The sequence below is a fragment of the Daphnia magna genome, linkage group LG2 (genome assembly GCF_020631705.1).
Source record: "Daphnia magna isolate NIES linkage group LG2, ASM2063170v1.1, whole genome shotgun sequence".
In the NCBI taxonomy this organism is placed as follows: Eukaryota; Metazoa; Arthropoda; class Branchiopoda; order Diplostraca; family Daphniidae; genus Daphnia; species Daphnia magna.
The window spans coordinates 11769337-11786239 of NC_059183.1; the positions used below are offsets into that span (position 1 = coordinate 11769337).

Here is a 16903-nt window from a genome sequence, read left to right on the forward strand (position 1 = left end):
AGCTATTATAACAAATGTGTGTCTATCGCTAACCGAATGGTGCCGTTACATACACGCATGTATATATATACATACACACACACTTGTGCATGTATATAGCCTATAGGAGTTTCCACATTTTTTCTTTTTTTCTTTGGGGGGGGGATCACCTGTCTCTTGCTGTGGCTAATGTTTGTGTTGCCTGGGCTCGCCTGGAAACCGAGCGAAATGGGCTCCACCTGTCCTCTCTCTCCTCCTGTGTGTGTGCATACGTGAACACGGGGGCTCCCATGCATTCAGACATTACGGGTTATGTATATACGCAACTCTGCTGCATTTATTTAGTGAATGCAAGCCAAAAGAAGATGGGAAAAGTCCCGAAACATTGTAGGTTTTCCGAAAATGTTATCATTTCATGTTGTTTGTGTTACGGAAACTGATGTTGGAAATGCCAATGAGGCTTTAATGCTTAATGGTCGCGACCAGTGGGGGGTACAGGGGAGATCTTGGACCTTAATTTTTCTTTATTTATATATTCAGGAAAATGAAAGTCTAACTGTTACAACGTCAAAGAAATAGAAGAAGAAACGTGCTGGCAAAGTGGAAAGCTGAACTAATGTGACGCACAGACACTGAACACTAACGTCATTCATCAAAAAGAATTTGCGTTTAAAATATTTAAGCTAAACCGGGACCGACAGCCCTTGAATTCTAACCCATTATTTTATTTTATTTGTGTTTCCCTCTTCACCCGAACCCGCCAATCCCCTTTTCATTTATTATCTTCTTTTTTTTCTTTTCGTCCTTCTTCTTCTTAACGCTTTAGAAACTTTTGTTTATAACATTCACGCCAGTACGTAAATGGAATTTCCATTTTTTTTTTTTAATGCGCGTCTCACTGCGACAGGGAAATTGAAAATTCGTTCATTCAAAAAATGGCCTTCTGTTCCTGTTTGTGTCTGTTCCTATTTTTGTTTCCGGTTAAATGAGTGGCCGGGTCCGAAGTAAACCGGAAGAGTCACGGTCGATCATATACGTAGACACATGCACAAACACAGAGCAGAGCTGATGTTTGGTTGCTATGTTTCCCTTTTTTTTTCTTTTTTTTTTTTGCTTCTGCCTCTTCCGGTTTACCGGTTCCTGACTAATACAGCGAGGGGGGGGGGGGCATACCCTTACATTCACGCTGTCATTCTCTCTGTATTTTACCCAACCCGTTTCGTCTGGTTTTGTGTCCGTCTGTTGCAACATTCTGTCCCTATTCTTCTACACTCACTTGCCGCTATAATATCCGAGCAATAACAATGACCCAGTGTAATGAAACACCTGACCGTACCTATTTGCACCTGTCTAGCAGGTTTTTTCTTTCATATTATGCATGTGGCCAGATGCGGCTGCCGGTCCCGTGTCTCTCTGTGTGTGTGCGTGCGTGCCAAAAACAAAAGAGGGATGCAAGGCATAGAGATAACAGCGGACAGAGGCGCACCGTGACCGAAATGCGGACCATGTTCAAATAAATAAATTTAACGAATCAAAAAAAAAAAAAAAAAATTCGGGATCAAAACTTCCGCATCGATCCAAAACAGCAGGGGAGGAAGCCAGCGCCGATCAAGTGCTGGGTACGAGGTGAGAGAATTTATACACACTGTATAGTTTCGTGCGTGCGATTGTGTCGGTTGTAACATTGGTTTTTGTTTGTTGAAGTTTCCTTCTTTCTTTCTTTCTTTTTTGACGTATTTTAAAATTATTTTTATTTCTATTGCAATAAAACTATATGCAAACACCAAAAAGGAAAGGTGGGAGAAAACAAAAAAATGTGTGGTTGATTTGACATCTACCACCGGTGAGTGCACGTCACAATAAAAACTTGCCAGCAGGTTATACTACACAGAGTTTCCTTATTTTTCAATGTGATCACTTTTTATTATAGTTGATGGTGGTGCGTTGAAACTAAAAAAATCCCGAAAATGATGATGACGACCAAAGGTATAATGGCCAAATAGAAAAAGAAAAGAAAAAAAAATGAGGCTACATCATTACTAGACATATAAGGGCGTCTTCGTGTGACTAAGGTCATCGCGTCTCCGTGGCTGGGAGTTATAGTCAGCCAAAGAAAGAGGAAGTGGCTTATATAATAACAAATAACTATAAGACACACCGTTGCAAGTGGATGTAACAACCTTTCGAGCCCTTTCACAAGAAGATATTTCTTTTTCTCGCCGGACTATATGGCACCATTAGACGTAACATTTTTCTCTTTCCTTTTTGCTCTCTCTCTCTCTCACCTCCGCTTGAAGACATTCCTCTCTTCTTTTTGGACTTGAACCATTTTCTTCTTTAGTTTAGTACCTGCGACACTATCTCACGCCAACGTATACAGGGTGGATAAAAAACGACAGGGGGGAGGGGGGAGGACTCGAAAAATATTTCGAATGTGACGCATCATGGGATTTCAAACAGGTGTGTCTCAGCCAGTTTTTATATACGTATACAGTACACCGATGGATTTCTCTGAAATGAAATGGCCAAATATGTTTGGTGGACAACTATATATAGGAAACCCTTCAAAACGGTTGGTGTAGATCGATTTTCATGGGCCATCAACTCGCGAAAATTGGAAAGGCGGGCGCAACCTTGGGGCCCTGCAGATATAAGCGCCAACTGCTTTGACGAAAACCTGTTCTTTGGCTGTATAATAATATTCACGCGTGTGCACGCACAGCGGGCGACAAACGGGACGAAGCCAAATCATGTTTACCACTCTATGATGGTTTGTAACATTGGGAATTTCAAGCGGAACCCCATACTTAAAAAAAAAAAAAATTATTATTCGATTCAATTATACTTTATGGGAATGACTTATATAAGATCGTCGTGTTTGGTTGCGGCTATGCAATTCACGCGGGATATAACTCTCGGTCTATAACCGATGGGCTTAATCTATGCCACTTGACGGCCCATATTTTGCCTATCAAGGCGATATAAAATGGAGAGAAAATCTCTATAAATACGGTATGCGTATAAATAAAACATCTACTGAGTGTGTAGTATATATAGTATATCAATCGAAGAGAATAGATGACCACAAAAAAAAATAAAAATAAATTTTTTTTATACAACAGGTTTCACTTTTTTTTTTTTGGCGTGCAATATAGAGGTCGGTACTGATTGAACAGCCATTTTTGGAATAGAACAACAACAACAAAAAACACGATTTATCGTATTGAACGGAGAAGGTTTTTTTTTTTTTCCTTTTGGAAGATGCCAAGTGATTCTTTTATTCGATTACTTCTTCCTTCCTTCGTGTGTGCGTTATTTATTGATTTATATTTTCTGTTTGTGTTTTATTTTTTTCTATTATTTTTCAAAATCAGAGGCGCCTCTCTTGCGTGACGTATGAATTCGATGCCGCGTGCTGAAAGCACCGCGCAACACGCGGTGGGCGTGCAATGAATTTCATCTGCTCCTACATATCTCGGATGCAACTAAAGAAGAATAACAGATTTTAAAAAGAATAATAATAATAAGATGCCATCTTTGCCCTCCTCCTTTATCTTTTTTTTTTTCTAGCACTCACATCGTGATGAAAACTGGAACAAACTATCAAGGTTGATCGGCCCGTTTCCCGACACGTCGGCTTTCAATGCCGTTGCGCGTATATAAATCAACAAAAAGAGACGGCCAATCACGTTATTGTTTGTGCATTGCAATCGGTGCCGCTGCGTGCCAGCCAGGTCATCCCGACGATGGCGTTTTGGGTGCTATTTCCGCTTTTCTCCACGACGCCCATCCATCGTTTCGTGAGTGCAGACGCCAGTCGTACAGTATATATATATATACAAAAGACCAAAGTGTTATGCAACAGGCCGCAAACGAAAGATTAAAAACGGGGGAACAAGAAAAATAGAGAAACTATAGTTGCATCAAAAACTTTCTCCATAAAACACGGCCAAACGTACATACACACAATCCAGCGGAAAAAGACGAAGACTTGTTTCTTTCTCTTTTCTTTTCACTTTGCGTTTGTTTAAGTTTTTTTCTTATTTCTAACCCTCCATATTTCCTAGATATAGGCAGACACGTAAGACACCATCCAGCATAGTGTTGCGGGGCCTTGTTGATTATTTATTAGTTCGTGTTGGGTGTTGACTTCTTTCACCTTCGCCGGGATCATTATGTTTCTTTTATTATAGATTTTTCCAAACTTTTTTTAACACACCTCCTTCTATCGGCGCCCTTCTCTTCGAAACTCTCTCATTTTTGTTTTTTTTTTTTTTTTTCTTTCTTTTTTTCTCCCATCGTTATATGGCCTACCCCCCTCCGAACTCGTTTAACTGTCCATTAAAACCTATCGGCGATGGTTGGTGTTGTGTGTCTACACAAGCCGTTCATCCCAAGAAAGAAAAGGCAGCTCCGGTCGAGAACGGGCAAAAGATATTAATGGAAGAAGATGCTCGAGCACGGACGTTGAGGGGGTCAGAACGCGATGGAGGAAAAAGGAAAAAAAGAGCCATCCACGACAGGAATGAAAACAAGAAAATAGATAGATAAAGAGAGAGAGAGAGAGAAATAAACGTTTTGCTCGAATATCTTTTTACGAGTTTGGGAAAGTCATCGTAAGACCACATACGATGACGGCGACTTGTCGACTGAAGGCGGGATATTTTTTCTTCTTCTTTAGTAATTTTTTTTTTTTTTTTGCTCTTTATATTTTGTCTTTTTTTTGTGTGTGTGTGGAGGGAGATAACAAATTCCTTTTCCGGAGCAGCAGCAGCAGTTCTGGCGTTTTGCATAAGCGATGTCATCACGATCATTAAAAAAGAAAAGAAAAATCGAATTTCTGCGCGTCGAAATTCTGAAGGAAAAACAAAGGTCATTTAAACGAACGTTTTATTGAATGGCATAATGCCTCATTTTTGTTTTTGATTTTTTCACGGGGAGGCCATTTGACCCACTTTATAGATAACTCTTGTTCTATTTAGTTAACTGTTTTGTTTGGTGACATTTATAGAGAACTTGCATCTAGTGATAATCCGCATTCAAATAATAATTAAGGCATCCACCCACTTGAGATTAACAGCGATTGACTTATTCAAATTCAAAGTGGTTTGGCTGAAAACACTTTCCGTTCTATTTAAAAATCTGCATCATTCAATGGAGAACTAATATTTTATTCGGAATCAGCGTTCAAATTAGTTTATAGCAGGTTAGGTTTCATGGAATTGCAAGTAAACATTTGAAGCCCAACTTTCGAATTCAACGAGGTCGCGCTATAGAGCCAATTCAATCCCGTTTTTTTGCCAAAAATCTACATAATTAACGCGAAAACTTTTTTTTTTTTTTAAGATACAGACAACACAACAACATTTCTGACCCTGTACTAACATTCCATGTAAAAATCTGTAACATTGTTCGGCTTGTTATAGTTGGCAGAAACTAAAAAGAATTTGATTTCCATCAGCCTTTCATTAAAGCGATTAATCAACAACATTTCACGATATCCATTCCAGCCGTTGCACGTACATTTACGTTACACTCCCCCCCCCCCTATTTTAACAAGTCGAAAAATCTGCCGATACACGGACAAACGCACGCCCATCCGTGCTGTGTGTGAACGAACGCGGCGTGCGGCAAATCGGCAGGTATATACGCTCATCGTTTCCGTATCAAAGCGCAAAACAAGAAACACTCCCATTCCAAGAATCGAACGGCATCAGGCGATCAAGATCCGCACAATATTTCATTTCATTTTTTTATTTATTTTATTTTTTATTTATTTTTTCGCTGAGAAAGCAAAACAGGAACGCGCCACCCCCCATTTATCCCGCGAGCCTTCAACGCAACAGGCGTTTTTATTTTCCTTTTTCTTTTATTTCTTTGTTTTGTTTTCGGTTAGGTTTTTTCTCGACCATATACAAAACCACACACACAATATAACCAATAACACAGAGTGTTATTCCCCTCAGCAGGTATTTTGTAACGACTATGTAACCGTAACGCGATCGAACCGCATTCCACACAACCGATTGCGGGATTTACACATTCCCACCATAGTTTACGCATTTGCTAAACGACCGATTGGAATGTTGATCCGATTTTTTTTTTCGGACGTCATCGACCTTCGTTGTATATAACCCACCGCATGGTCTACTGCGCAATCGATGATGTCACAGGGAAAAGAAGAAGGTTACCATCGTTAGAGGATTATCGATTTTTCCTTATAACTTGGAAAGCCTCTGACACATTGTCGTCTCACTCCGGATGCGGCTAAACTTTTGGTGGAATTATTTAACCCAAAATAAAAAAAAGAATGAAATAAAGAAAAACTGGCCATTGCATTCCTGTCAGCGATACAGAGGAAGGATGGCGTGTATAGGGAAACAACTTGATCAAACAATCCGCTGGTTTGGTTTCAACGGCGTTGGATTCCGATGGCCGGCTAATGTTGTTCTATGACGATGGGATTTTCGCTGGCTGCCTGAACAAATAAAAAATAGACCCAATCCGATAAGAAGATGATGGATTTTCAAAAAAAAGTATATAATAATATAGCGATCCAGCGCAAGTGAAGAAATACCAGTCGTGTTTTTGTTTCTTTTTTTACATTTTTGAAGCGCTGCGCACTTGAATTTGACGTTTAGGACTTGATGGGGTCTCTGCGCAGTTGCTGCTTATTTATCGCGCTCGCTGTGTTTATGTAAGCAAAATCATCTGAAAATGAGATGGGACGTATGACCTGCTGTTGAGGGGGACTTCTCGCCCATCCAACCGGAAACGGAGCGCTTAAAAAGAAAAGAAAAGTAAAGTAACCCAAGACATCAGTCAATGAGATTTGTTCGCACAGGCGGATGGACTGGAACAATAGCGGCAACGGCAAAAAAAAAGAAACCCAACTGAATGTGCAGTTGTTCTTTGCTGTTTTACTTTAATTCGCGATGGACCCCCCCAAAAAAAAAAAGAAGCGGAAAAGGCCCTTGAAAGACGTCTTTTCTTCTTCTTCAAACGGAAATAAAACTCCCCGCGTCTCGCCCCTTCGAAAACCGGTCGAACAAAACACAACAGAGATGAAATTTAGGAGGATGACGGGGGGTTAAACAAACGCCTCTTACCGCTCTTCTTGAAAAATAAATCAAAACCTTGTTTTTTTCTTCTTTACCGGTTGGTGGTAAAAAAAAAAAATCTGTAAAAAGAGTAAGCGAACTTGTACCGACGACATAACAAAACGGCGGGGAAAGAGTACACAAGAAATAAATTTTAAAAAAATAAAATCGAGTTTTCCAGTCGACAAGAAAAATGGTGCAGCTGCCGCAGCTGAAGACACTTTCATAGCTATAAGGTATCGCTGTTTAAAAAAAAAATAAAAAGAATCGTCTTCTTACAACTGGTCTATTTGAGATGATTCTCACTGTCCGACATAAGTTCCAGGATCCCCTTTTTTTTCAAGGGTGAATGTGCTTTATTAGTTTCTATACAAATGATAAGAGTAACATGGGAATAAAATGAGACTAACAAGTACGAAAGAGAAGGAAAAAAAATTAGATCCCACGGAATATAAATCAGTGCAGTGCGCATAAAAGGAGAAGCAAAAAAAAAAACCAAAACACCAGCTCTCCCTGATTTTGGTGAGCAAATCCCCCCCATAGGATGTAGGGTGGATCTCACGTGTACTTGCTATATATATATGGAGCAAATGATTTATCTAATAAATAGAGGAGAGGACAGGGGGGGACTTGTGTGTAACAAACCGACAATAGTCGCAGAATTGACAGGGAGTCTGCGTGTTGCTCTAGATCATCCCTCACCCCCCCTGTGCTCTCGTTTTTGTGACTCTCTCTTTCTCTCTCCCCCCCTTCTATCTTATACGCGTCAACTATTGAAACGGTGTACGTATATATATAGACAATCGGCGTCTATCAGCGTCCTGGGCGTCGCTGTGCAACCCCTCTTTCTAAAGCGATCCCACGGTCCTTTTTAGATTTCTCTCATAGAGATCGAACCTGCTTTCCATCAGCCGGTGGCTGCTGGTAGCTGGTGTGTGTGTGTGTGTGCACTATGTGCTCTTCTTTTGAATCGAAATACAATAACTTTTCTTTTTTCAGAGGGTGCCCTCCTGTTCTTCTATGTAGTTTTTCATTACCATGCACGCGTAATACGGCGTCGTGGGAAACGATCTAGTTCAGTCACAAGGTCTTTTCGATCGCGCATGTGACTCGAATGGTTGATTTAGTGTGCGAATTGAGCATTGCGTCGCTCTCAGCATCACCTCTCATTTGATGTTGGATCCCCATACTTTTTAGTTTGTTTGGAATAGATGTCGGCAAGCAGATGTAACCCCGCTGTGATGTAATTTTTTTCCCCTTCATGTTAGTGCTCTGATCTTCTGAGATTTATTTTTATTTATTTATTTATTTTTTTTAGAGCATCGTGAATACCAGATTGAAACAGCTGCAAATGCATTTCCCTTTTTCGATCTTGTGACCGCCTTTTTTTTAAATTTTTATTTCTCGTTTTCTCCTGTCCCGATAACTGACGTTGCGTCCTCGGTCAAGTTGATAGGCAAATTTCTCCAGCGATAGATTATACGTATAGCGAAACACACATCGCGGATGTGCATAAAAAGCGTCAACGTCGTGACACTCGAATTGCACTCTCTTTTGTTTAACGTGCAAATCTATTTGTGTCAGACTTGAAACAAAAACAGTCGGTCCGTGTTGATGCCACTTTTTCCTTCGCTTTTGCGTCCGATGTCGATACGTCCCGTTTTTCTCTTTTCTGACACTAATACACGAATACGCAAAAGGTTTTGCAGCCGAGTGTTGCCAATGTCATGCCCGAGGCCATGCGCAAATTCCATGGCGATAAGCGTTTTTCTTCATTCTCAGTATAAGAGTTTCTATAAGTTATTGATTGCGCAGGAAACGACTCGTCGTGTGTTTATCTATACGTGCGCATTTGTTTAATTAAGATAGGGTCAATCACTGTAAAAGGATAGAAGCTATAAATAATTATCGACGAGAAGTTCGCAATCGTTTTATGCAAACATTTGGCAATGGCTTTGCCAGAGGGACCTTTTTATCAAATTCACGCTACTATAGTCGTAGCGGTTTGGATGAATGTTTTTTTTCTTATGCGGATTTCGCTCGAGGCCTTGATTGATTCAACAGAGAGTTTTAATACGATTTTGCTGGTTGAATTCTGATAGACGTAATAGCAGCCAAGCTGGAACGGTTGTGCAACAACATTGTGAGACTTGACAACTGGTCGTTGGTTTTTGCACGTCCAACAAACGCAAATCGTTGGACATTGTCCATTTACAATTTGAATGTCTGATAGGAAACGTTATACATTTGAAGAAAAAGTGGATACATTTTAAAATTCAGACTTCCGACTGTGCGAGAATGGGAAAACATAAGTTGTTGCCTTGAAGCCGTTTGTTGCCAAAGTTGTCTGGAAAGACGAACGACATGGCACGTCCTGACTTTTGATTTAGATTAACCAATCTGTGTTGCAAATCGTAGCTTTTCTAATCCTCATACAACGAATGCTAGATATCATGACAGAAACACCACGGGATGCCGGCTTCGAATGAAATGCAGTACGCCAAGTAGATGTTTGTGCGAACCCAAAATCTATTGAGTTTTCACCACCAATTTCGGGCAAGGGGGTGAACGACCATTTTAATATTCTGGAATTATTCCCCAGTTGATTGCAGCTCCCAACAAGTGGCTCCGAGTAGACTGACATCTGAAAATGTTGGAATAATCACGTTAAAAGAAAACCCATCAATCTGGAGAGCCTTCGACTTGCACGAATTGGACGATTCATCTAAAATTAAGTTTATTTCCTTCTGCAGCTCAAATTCGAGTTGCAATTGTTCTTGAAACAGCGGCTGTTGCTACGCAATTTATAGACAATCGCACGTTCGGTCTACGCTAAGAGCCAGTTAATGCGTGGCACAGATTGAGAATTAAGTCATATTTATTCACTATAAAGCTCAAATATTAGTTCATTAGAGCTCACATCGTGAAGTGCTAGACATTTAGAGACCATCAGCATTTAGAAAATGAGATGTGCGAATAAGGAAATACGGACGACAGGTCCGCCTGTGAACATTATCTCGTCTGCTTCACTCCCATTTGACCTGTTGTGCCTCATTTTGAGCTCGTTATCAAACCAAGTTCTAATCGATTTCGGGAAAGAAATGTTTTCGTTTCTAAAGAATCAATGGCCTTTTGCAGAGTCTTGCAGCTTCAAGATGGGCCGCTGTGAGAACAAACGATTCGTGACCCTACGCGATCACGCGTTATCACGTCCATCACCTTATACAGTCGTTGGACAATCACGTCATTCGTTGCATCGCTTCCCAATCAGTCAGAGAAAAATGGCCGTTGTCTTAATTCCAAGTAACGTTCTTCCTTTTATTTGATCCTATCATTCTTTGCCTTGTTATTGGCTTGATGAAAGCAAGTCCAACATTTTAAAAAATGAAGTCACGCAACTTGCGTTAAGTAAGTCCCCCCCCTTTTTTTTACGTCGCTCTTCGTAGCCTACACCTATGGCTTTCCAGAAATCAAGAAGCTTTTGTCTAGTCCCTACACACGATCTTGAAAAAGAATTATTTATTTATTTTTTTTCGGGTAAAAACCAAAAAAATTAAGTCGGCGGTGATGGCGACATGGCGACGGTAAATCGACAGGTGACGGTCGAGAAGAAGAAAACCGGCGACTTTAGGAGATGCGGGACATGCTGAGAAAAAAGGAAGAAGAACCGGCTCTTTTTTTCTTTTAGCCGTAATAGTGTATAGTCATCAGACTCATCCCAGCGTTGTATAACAAACTGTGGGATTGTCTCTTCTTTTTCTGAAAAAAGAAAAAAAGGGAATTCGGGCTACACACACAACGGTGGAACGACGCCCTATGAAAAACGAGAGAAGGGAACATGCAAGGATAGGACCAGCAGTTATACGGTGAGGTACAAGAGAGAGTCCTTCCTGTCAGGTGTTGACGTAAATGCAAACAGAGAAACCGACGACAAATGCCGACTGAAAAAAAAAATTGAAATTGAAATTGAAAAAAAAAATAAAATAAAACAGACAATTTATTCAGGAGGTTGGCAACCTGATCTTATTGTTGTCGGTGCGCATAATTTTTTTTTTTTCCTGGCACCGGGTCTTCTATCTTTTTCTGCCTCGTTCCGGACAGACTCATGTCGTTGCTTCTTCTGTCCTATAGACGACCTTCAAAACAGGCGGAAGCAGAAGCAACGACGACTGTCGTATAGGTGTGCCTGCATGAATGTATATATATATCCTCTCACTATATAGAACTATATACGTACATACGCGCAATAATACAATAGGCAGCCGTCGTCCGATGACGATGGAGGCGGGTCCGGAACGGAGAAAGCGGATGAACATGATCCACACATTTTTAAAAAATAAAATAAAATACAAGTTGGTCGTCATTTAAAAATAAATAAAAAAACAAATTTTGTTTGTTTGTTTGACAGCCAAGTGCACTCGAATACGGACAATGAGCTTAGAGGGTGGAAAGAAAGAGGAAAAAAAAAATATCGAGAATGAATTGCGCATCTGTTTGAGTTTCACAGGTCTCTTGCTGTTCGCTGAAAAGCTTTCAACACTCTCCGAGTAACAGGATCTTTATCGCAATCCATCGGTCAGTGATTTTGATTACTTTGTTGTTTTTCGTGTGGGATATTTTTGATTCTAATTGGATCCGATTGACCGACGCCGATAACGCGGGACACACACACAAAATAAACAGGAATACAAAATACAAATTCAAAACTCGCTGTTGTAAAATAAAAAATTGAAATCATGTCTGCATGAAAAGATATTGAATATTTTTCTTTTGAAAACAAAAAAAAAAAACATTTGGTCGTTCCCAAATAGACTGAAAAATATTTTTGAAAAAAAAAAAAAGAAAAAGCTGAAAGTATTGCAGTGGAATGTCGAAACAAACAACCGAAAAAATCACGCCTCTAATCGAATAGTTGAAAGAGTGATGAGTTTTCTGTTCGCCATATAGCGCACGCATGTTCAGCCGAGTGACGAGTGCAAAGAGCTGGCCAGACATTACAAACTCTGCTGTGGGCCTCCCTTCTCCTCCTACCCTCAACTTCCCCCCTTGTAAAGAGACGATTTTTTTCGGGCTGCGATATCAACAACATCGGGAACAAGTTGTCATCGGCTCGTCGAAGGCGCACGGCGCCATACATCCAACAGAAGGAAAATTCCAAAAAGGAAAGAAAAATAAAAAAGATGGCAAGAGGGGTTGGGGACTATATAATGTGGTGGAGCTGCTGTCGTCGATGCTGCCCACCTTCATCCGTCCACTTCGGTGCAAACGTGTAGAGAGAACGTACACAGTTGACGGCCCAAACTGGCTGCCCCACCATCCGGGGCTAAATCGAGCATCCAGCTGTTGTTGCTGGCTGGTGACTCGATGACATCTGACTTTTGCCTTTATTTTCTTTCTTTTTTTTTTCTTACAGAAAGGTTGTCGACACTAGGACGGTGTAACAGTGGTGTGGTGCCGTTATAGTGGCGATAGAAGCAGGGAGAGGTATATAGACGTGACTAACTTGGTTTATTCATTGAGTGGTGTATACACACACACACACCCAGGGTTATTGGGTTAAAGCAAATGAAAAAGGGGGGAGAAATAAAATCTTTTGAATATTTGGGAAAGAAAAAAGGGATGCGGTTATTACACATAGTCTAAAGCTTCTTGATTCTAATGTGAACGAAGTTGGCGCACGGTCCTATGACGACAGGGTCGTCATAGCGTGAAAATGACTACCCACACGCATCAACATCAAACCGTGTGTTTGAGCTGAGTGATGATGGATGAGAGGCTCTTATAAACTACCAGGTCGTCATGAAAACACGTATAGCAAGGGTGGGGTGGGGGGAAAAAGATCGTCAACACATTTCCATCAACGCAATTGCACAGCGCCGGGATGAAACGAAGAAAGAAGGGGAAAAAATAAAGTTTTGGAATGAGACATATTCATTGGCTGGAGCAAGAAGCTCATCCGGTGTGATCGTAAAAGTCAAACCGGCGAAAGGAACTGAACCTTTCAGTTCTTTTTTTTTTTTTCTGTTATATGCCTTTTGGATTCTCTAAATGCACGGCTGTTTCTTCATGTGTGTCCTCACAAAATAGCTCGTGTTATTCCTCTTCTTGTGGCTTTGTTTTGTTTTGTTTTTTTGTGGTTTTGTTTTCGTTTTTCTTGTCATCTTCGGTGATCTCGATCGTTTGAAGCCGAACGAAAGGAACACAAGAAAGAAAAACACATACACACACAGAGAGAGAGAGATAGCCGCCATTGTCTTTGTGTCGGACATAAAAGTTTAGAGAGAGCGGTCTCTTAAAGAAGAGGAAAACAAGAATTATATCGTCCTACATAAGTTTCAAGGAGAGAAAGAATGGAGCGACCATATCACGATACGTTTGTGTGTTGTTCTTTTAAAAAAATAAATCTGAAATTCAATTTTTTAAAGAAAAAGAACCGACCGAGAGGAAGGCGATGGAAAAAAAAATCTCTCGCCAGGAATCCGGATGTTAAATAGGTCATCCACCTGGCCGCCAAGGAAACGCGTTAGCGTTTGTTATTTATTTTTTCAATTATTCTTTTGCTAACTTGTTTCACCTCCCTCCCTCCGATAGACGTCACATACAATCGTATTCGATTAGCTTAAAAACGATCGATGATTGGCGACTTTTACGACGTCACAAATTCCAGCCAATAAAAAAGCCGATCCATGGCAATACGTTAGCCGCGGGAAAAACGAATGGCCAACATTCAACGACGCGTGGCCTCTCTCTTCAATGAAAAAGAAGAGGAATAAATGGGTGTTTATCTATGGATTGGTGGAACGAAAACGATTCGATTCGACTCATCGGCTCTTGATTGAATTTGATTCAGCGTGCGCGCCTCTTCGGTCGCTTATTGTTCCGAGGGTCGGCGTGAATGAAGATATTTCATCGGATCTTTTGTCTTCGTTTCTTTTTAGCTTAGGTCGCATTGGCGAGACCAATGTTTTCTTCGCAAAACTCCAACAGTTACAAAGAAAACAAAACAAAAAATAAGGGATAGACAGAGTAAGAACAGTATGTCTCTCGTCCGCCGTGACTTTAAAGCCGCCACTGCGAGCGGCTGCGTCTATAAAAGCGGCGGCGTTGAGGACGGGACTTCTTTGCACGTCACTCTGAATGGATGGGATGTTGCCTTATTCTTGCCTCTTTCTCTCACTCTCTGCCCATTAGAGTGAATGACATGTGAGCGCCCTCACGCACGCAGCCAAACGGCAAACGCATCACGTTTGAATAGACACACACACACAGTGGAAAAGGTGGGGGGGGGGAGGTATGCATATGTTTAAAGGTATAAAAACGCAGGTTTCAAATAGTTGTGTGTGTGTGTTGTGCAATACGCAGCTTTGTAGATTCCATACAAGTTACACGTCTGTCGAGTCGATGAGGAAATCGACTGATGGAAGGGAGAGAGACATTTCATTATCACCTGACGGACTCACGGTGTTGAATATAGAAAACACGGCCGTGCGTGGCCGATTTGGTTTATTTTCTAAACATTACCGCACACGGTAAATTCCTTTGGGTCTGTTTTCTTTTTTTTTTTTTTGTTTTTTAAGAAAAAGATTGACGTATGACTGCGGGGAAATGATTTAATTGTTCATTGTCCATCCATCTTCATTTCGATTAGAAATGGATGTTACATGTTCCTTGATTTTCCTTCCAACTTTGGCCTCCGTCACATTTTTTTAAACCACTGCCAGTATCTACCTAGACTATGTATCTGGCATTCCAACGGCCTCGCCATGAGTTACGCAATTCGTATGCAAAGTACCAAACCAAAAACCAAACTGAAAAAAAACAAAACAAAGAGAAAACGTTGATGTACGCAAGCCAAAACAATATAGTTCCTTTGACATCTCGTCGATGAATCCCAACGACAAAACGCCACGCACGAGAACAAATTTGAACCGATCCTATGCAAGCGACGGTCACGAAAACACACGGTGTGCATATATTTAGCACAGACGCAAGCGGCGGCCGACTGGTGGGGGCCATCAAATGTCAATACAGCTGTGGCGGCAATGGCAGAGCAGGGACTAATAATAACGGTCATAAAATATCCCCCCCGAAACAAGTCTTTGGAACATATTACAGCGGGAACGCCGCCCTGATGCTAGAAAGAAAAACAAAATTCAGAGCTGGGTGTGTGTGTGTGTGTCGCTATATAAGAAGATGCAAAGCGGCTATGACTATACACACAAGCCGGGACGGAATCAACTGTCGATTTGTCGTATGGCTCGTTCCACAAACTTGACCAATAGAATGCCGCATAGTTTGTTGGATCAATATCAAAGCATTATTGGGGAAAAGAAAAAGAAAAAAAGGGTTTGAATAGATGCAAAGTATGTATATATAGTGGGATATAGTCTGACATCAGCCTCTTTTCGGTCCGTGCAGCGGCAATTGAACGGGACAGTAAGAATCGCACGCAGCGTGCGGTAGTTTGTTGCTCAGTCAGTCACGTCATGATTCAAAACATTTTGTGTGTGCATACATGCAGTCCAGTAGATGTCCATTTTAAAAGCTGGTGCCTGTGTGACCGGCGAGAAATTGTTTTGATTGCCCTACCGTATTGCCTCATCATCGATGTAAACGGCTAAAAGCGCCATTTGTCATTTTGCTCCTGATTTCGCGTGCGGCCAGATTCTTTTCTACTCGCCGCCACCAGAAAAAGAAATCTCCCGACAGGCCAAAAAAAAAATCCAACTTGTACAGCGTGTCCGTGTGAGGCTCGTATGTTTAAAAACAAAAAAAATATATGTATATACAACACACGCATAGCCCAGCCAAGAACTTGGAACCGGTTCAAAGGCTTCCAGCCCGCGATGAATTAGCGCCGTATTGAAACGGGCTCTTTTTTTTTCTTTAAGCGAAAAAAAATAAGAAAGAAAAGAAAAGCTTATAAAGAACGAAAGAACCTATAAAGCATAGGGCCGGATGACGTCTCATGGCGACCCCATAATCTCATGTTGGTGGTGGCTCTTTCTTTTTCTTTCGCTGTTGTATACCATGGAGGGGGGGGAGTCTTCTACCACCACCATCCGAAATGTTACGTGTACCACGTATTCCACTACCAGGATATGCGGTCACAGTATAGGTAGTATATACGCAAGCCTTTTCCAACATCGTCGCGCTTTCGGCAGGACCAATCCAAATTTAGCGACGATATGCGCAATTTTTAACGGACCTTCTTCTAGAAAAATGTTTGTTCTTTTCATTGCGTCGTGTGGTCCATTTGCTTATTTCATATTAAACTCGTTTTTATTGTTTTTTTGCATTGAATTTTGCCTAGTGGTGTGGCTTTCGTGATAGTTTAGCATATACCGATATATGCTCACGGATTAAACAGACGAATTTCAAAGTGCGATTATCAGGGGGGATAGGCAAACCCAAAATATTCCGCCGATTTTATGCGGGATGCGTGTGTTTGTCACACGATTTCCTTTTTGTTCTTTACCGGTTTTGATCGATCTAATCTTCTCCTACTCGAATACTTTCTATTGCCAGCAGAACGCAAACTGAAAAATCAAAAAAAAAAAAGGAAATAATTTCAATAAACAAATAAATTTCTCAGAAATTTCAAATAAATTCGAAGCAAAATAGGAAACGAGGCATAAGGTTATGAAGAAGCGAAACGCAAACCAAAAAAAAATAAAATAAAATAAAATAAATAAATAAATAAAAATAAAAACGGACTTGGAGGGCGGCCACGCTTAACATGGAGCGCGCATGAGGGATGGTTGTCTCTTATCTCATCTTCGTTTTCTATTTATATTTATTTAAAAAAAAAAGGGATGGCTATA

At 40.8% G+C, this 16903-nt stretch overlaps 1 long non-coding RNA gene across 1 annotated transcript; it reads right to left on the bottom strand.

Moving 5' to 3' along the window:
- Positions 1-3197: 3197 nt before the first annotated feature.
- LOC116916529 lies at positions 3198-4597 on the bottom strand. Its single transcript, XR_004390679.2, has 2 exons — positions 3557-4597; positions 3198-3464 (listed from the first exon to the last, which is right to left on the bottom strand). It is a non-coding gene; the product is annotated as an uncharacterized LOC116916529 (long non-coding RNA).
- Positions 4598-16903: the final 12306 nt, after the last annotated feature.